The following is a 5,553-nucleotide window of genomic DNA, read 5'->3' on the forward strand; positions in this document are numbered from 1 at the left end:
AGTACTATGAGGAGTTTCAATGATTTTCTTACTCAGCTGACCCACTTGTGCCTCCAAGTTTCTAATAGAGGACCTTGTTTCACTCATGAAACTTAAAGTGGCCTTAGATAGATCAGAGACTATGTTTGCTAAGCTAAAGGGACTCTACTCAGCATTCTCTGTCTGTTGCTGAGAAGATGATGGAAAAGGCTTGCTATTGCTAAACCTGTTTCTTCCACCATTGTTAAAGCCTTGTTGAGGCTTTTGTTGATCCTTCTATGAGAAATTTGGGTGATTTCTCCATGAGGAATTATAGGTGTTTCCATAGGGTTCACCCATGTAATTTACCTCTGTTATTGCAGGGTTCTCAGGATCATAAGCTTCTTCTTCAGAAGATGCCTCTTTAGTACTGTTGGATGCATTTTGCCATCCATTCAGACTCTGAGAAATCATGTTGACTTACTGAGTCAACATTTTGTTCTGAGCCAATATGGCATTCAGAGCATCAATTGCAAGAACTCCCCTCTTCTGAGGTGTCCCATTACTCACAGGATTCCTCTCAGAGGTGTACATGAATTGGTTATTTGCAACCATGTCAATAAGTTCTTGAGCTTCTGCAGGCGTTTTCTTTAGGTGAATGGATCCACCTGCAGAATGGTCCAGTGACATCTTAGAAAGCTCAGATAAACCATCATAGAATATATCTAAAATGGTCCACTCTGAAATCATGCCAGAAGGACACTTTTTGGTCAACTGCTTGTACCTTTCCCAAGCTTCATAGAGGGATTCACCATCTTTTTGCTTGAAGGTCTGAACATCCACTCTAAGCTTGCTCAGCTTTTGAGGAGGAAAGAACTTGGCCAAGAAGGCCGTGACCAGCTTATCCCAAGAGTCCAGGCTATCTTTAGGTTGAGAGTCCAACCATGTTCTAGCTCTATCTTTTACAGCAAAGGGGAAAAGCATGAGCCTGTAGACCTCAGGATCTACTCCATTAGTCTTAATAGTATCATAGATCTATAAGAATACAGTTAAAAACTGATAGGGATCTTCTGATGGAAGTCCATAAAACTTGCAGTTCTGTTGCATTAAAGCAACTAGTTGAGGTTTCAGCTCAAAATTGTTTGCTCCAATGGCAGGGATTGAGATGCTTCTTCCATAAAAATTAGAAATAGGTGTAGTATAATCACCAAGCATCCTCCTTACGCCTCCATCATTATTATTGGGTTCGGCCATGTCTTCTTTTTCAAGATTCTCTGTAAGGTTTTCTCTGATTTGTTGTGCTTTAGCTTCTCTTAGCTTCTTCTTCTGAGTCCTTTCAGGTTCAGGATCTGCTTCAACAAGAATGTCCTTGTCCTTGCTCCTGCTCATATGAAAAAAGAAGAAAATAGAAAAGAAAAAAGAATCCTCTATGTCACAGTATAGAGATTCCTTTATGTGAGCAGAAGAAGACAAGAATAGAAGAAGGAGGAGAAAAATTCGAACACAAACGGGGAGAGAGGGTTCGAATTTTTAGATGAAGAGAAGTGTTACTAAATGTTTTTGAAAAATTGGTTAGTGATTTTCGAAAATTAAGAGAAGAAATAAAATTAAAATTAAAATTTAAAATAATTAGTTAATTAAAAAGAATTTTGAAAAAAGGGTGAGGAATTTTCGAAAATTAGAGAGAGAAAAGTAGTTAGATGGTTTTGAAAAAGATAGGAAACAAACAAAAAGTCAATTAGTTAGTTGAAAAAGATTTGAAAATCAATTTTGAAAAGATAAGGAATTAGAAAATATTTTTAAAATTGATTTTGAAAAAAAGATATGATTAAAAAGATATGATTAAAAAGATATTTTGAAAAAAAAAAGATTTGAAAAGGAAATTAAAAAGATTTTATTTTTAAAATTAAAATTGATTACTTGACTAACAAGAAACTAAAAGATATGATTCTAGAATTTAAAGATTGAACCTTTCTTAACAAGAAAGTAACAAACTTCAAATTTTTGAATCAATCACATTAATTGTTAGTAAAGTTTTTGAAAATTATGAAATAAAGATAAGAAAAAGATTTTGAAAATCAATTTTAAAATTTTTGAAAATTAGTAAGAAAAATGAAAAAGATTTGATTTTTGAAAAAGTTTTTAAAAGATAAGATTTTTAAAATTGAAATCTTGACTTGACTAACAAAAAACAATTTATTTTAAAATTTTTTGACTAAATCAACCCAAAATTTCGAAATTTATGAGAAAAATAAAGAAAATATATTTTTTTTATTTTTAAATTTTTAATGATGAGAGAGAAAAACAACTAAACGACCCAAAACATAAAAATTATGAATCAAAACACATGATGCATGCAAGAACACTATGAATTTCAAGATGAACACCAAGAACACTTTGAAGATCATGATGAACATCAAGATTTATTTTTTTGAAAAATTTTCAAGAAAAGAAAAACATGCAAGACACCAAACTTAGAAATTTTTCATGCTTAGACATTATGAATGCAAAAATGCATATGAAAAACAACAAAAGACACAAAACAAGAAAATATGAAGATCAAACAAGAAGACTTACCAAGAACAACTTGAAGATCATGAAGAACACCATGCATGAATTTTTCGGAAAAATGCATAAATTTTAAAAACATGCAATTGACACCAAACTTAGAAATTGACACTTGACTCAAACAAGAAACACAAAAATATTTTTGATTTTTTTTATTTTATGATTTTTTTTGGATTTTCTCGAAAATTACTTTTTGGAAAAATGAAAACAAAGAAAAATTTTCAAAGATTTTTGAAAACTTTTTGAAAAGAAAATTACCTAATTTGAGCAACAAGATGAACCGTCAGTTGTTCAAACTCGAACAATCCCCGGCAACGGCACCAAAAACTTGGTGCACGAAATTGTGATCATCAACAATGGCGCCAATAGATTTGGAGCTCTCAAACGTGAATCACACTTTGTCACAACTTCGCACAACTAACCAGCAAGTGCACTGGGTCATCCAAGTAATACCTTACGTGAGTAAGGGTCGATCCCACGGAGATTGTTGGTATGAAGCAAGCTATGGTCATCTTGTAAATCTCAGTCAGGCGGATTCAAATGGTTATAATGGTTTTCGAATATAAAGATAAATAAAACGTAGAATAAAGATAGAGATACTTATGTAAATCATTGGTGGGAATTTCAGATAAGTGAATGGAGATGCTTTATCCCTCTTGAATCTTTGCTTTCCTACTGCTTTCATCCAATCATTCTTACTCCTTTCCATGGCAAGCTGTATGTTGGGTTTCACCATTGTCAATGGCTACCTCCCGTCCTCTCAGTGAAAATGGTCCAAATGCTCTGTCACAGCACGGCTAATCATCTGTCGGTTCTCGATCATGTCGGAATAGAATCCAGTGATTCTTTTGTGTCTGTCACTACGCCCAACACTCGTGAGTTTGAAGCTCATCACAGTCATTCAATCCCTGAATCCTACTCGAAATACCACAGACAAAGTTTAAACTTTCCGGATTCTCAAGAATGCTACCAATGGATTCTAGCTTATACCACGAAGAATCTGATTAAGGAATCCAAGAGATACTCATTCAATCGAAAGTAGAACAGAGGTGGTTGTCAGGCATGCGTTCATAGGTTGAGAATGGTGATGAGTGTCACGGATCATCACATTCATCAGGTTGAAGTGCGAATGAATATCTTAGAACAAGAATAAGCATGAATTGAATAGAAAATAGTAGTAATTGCATTAATACTCGAGGTACATCAGAGCTCCACACCTTAATCTATGGTGTGTAGAAACTCCACCATTGAAAATACATAGGTGATAAAGGTCCAGGCATGGCCGAATGGCCAGCCTCACCAAACAGCATGTGAATTCGAAAATAGGGAATAAGACCGATCCCAAGATCAAGGATGATCAAAAGATAATCCAAAGATGGATACCAAGATCGAAATACAATAGTAAAAATTCCTATTTATACTAGACTAGCTACTAGGGTTTACAGAAATAAGTCTAAGTGCAGAAATCCACTTTTGGGGCCCACTTTAGTGTGTGCTTGGGCTGAGCTTGAGCTTTACACGTGCAGAGGCTTCTTTTGGGGTTAAATGCCAAGTTGTAACGTGTTTTTGGCGTTTAACTCTGGTTTGTGACGTGTTTATGGCATTTTACTCCAGAATGCAGCATGGAGCTGGCGTTGAACGCCAGTTTGCATCATCTAAACTCGAATAAAGTGTAGACAATTATATATTTCTGGAAAGACCTAGATGTCTACTTTCCAACGCAATTGAGAGTGCACCGTTTGGAGTTCTGTAGCTCCAGAAAATCTATTTCGAGTGCAGGGAGGTTAGAATCCAACAGCATCAGTAGTCCTTTCTCAGCCTGAATCAGATTTTTGCTCAGGTCCCTCAATTTCAGCCAGAAAATACCTGAAATCATAGAAAAATACACAAACTCATAGTAAAGTCCAGAAATGTAAATTTTTCATAAAAACTAATAAAACATCCCTAAAAGTAGCTAGATCCTACTAAAAACTACCTAAAAACAATGCCAAAAAGCGTATAAATTATCCGCTCATCACATGCCAACATATAGAACTAAAAGTTTAGTGAATAAACATGTATGAAGCTAGAGGTATGTCAATAAGTGCACATTTGGATTTAATTTGACAACACTTGAGGTGAATGCACACAAGATGGCATGCACCAGTGCAACCTGACATGAACAGATATGGAGGTCACCCCAAATAGAATACAAAAGAGGTCACTGTGATATTAATAATTAGTTCAGTATGAAGTAATGTAATAAGATCCCTAAAGATAGCAAGTGTCCAGTGTCCAAAATAAGGATAGAGTGCATACAAAGGCAAGTAATAAACAAAAATCTAAAAGTTCAACTAGTGATAACTGCAAGGACATATTAAAACCACAAGGGTTCACATAAGAGATACAAGACTAAGTGTCAAAGATCTCCTTCAAGCGAGTAACTTCAGTTTGGAGAACGGTCTGGAAGATCCTAGCTTCTTTGGTAGCTTCTTGTGAAGAGAGCATCTTCTTTTCAAGTGACTGTAAGGTTGCATTGCTACTGTCAACCATGTTACTTGCTTTGGCAAATTGAGCCTCATTCTTCATCAAAGCAGCATCCAGCCTATCTTTTACTCCTCTCTTGACAATCAGCTATTGTTCCAAGTCTCGAATATCCTCAGATAACTCATGAGCCCGGTCTTTAGCTTTTGTAATATGGGCAGCCAGGGTAGCTTTGGCAGTCTCAAAAGAGGATGTGTCTTGTTTTAACTTAGAAAGAGTTTCAGTTGATTGTTGATATGATGAGATGGCTACTTGAGAATATGGAAATTTGGCATAAAGGTCCTCATAAACCTTCTGTAAGTGAGCGAACAAAGGATCAATAGTCTCAGGATGTGATGTAGTTGAAAAAGTCTGAAGAATATCAGAAAGTTGAGCCTTAAACTGCGGATCAGTAGCAAGTTTCAAAATAGGTTTGGATAGAATGACACTGAGTTGTTGGGTCAATAGAAGCAAGATGAAATTGTTAACTATCATGGTTGTAGGAGGTGTAGTATAAGGCTGCTC

General features: G+C 35.4%; 1 non-coding gene across 1 annotated transcript; it reads left to right on the forward strand.

Annotated features, from left to right (window-relative positions):
• The first annotated feature begins 706 nt into the window (after positions 1-706).
• LOC127745060 (small nucleolar RNA R71) lies at positions 707-810 on the forward strand. Its single transcript, XR_008006250.1, has one exon. It is a non-coding gene; the product is annotated as a small nucleolar RNA R71 (small nucleolar RNA).
• The last annotated feature ends 4,743 nt before the right edge of the window (positions 811-5,553 follow it).

The sequence above is a fragment of the Arachis duranensis genome, chromosome 2, assembly GCF_000817695.3.
Source record: "Arachis duranensis cultivar V14167 chromosome 2, aradu.V14167.gnm2.J7QH, whole genome shotgun sequence".
In the NCBI taxonomy this organism is placed as follows: domain Eukaryota; kingdom Viridiplantae; phylum Streptophyta; class Magnoliopsida; order Fabales; family Fabaceae; genus Arachis; species Arachis duranensis.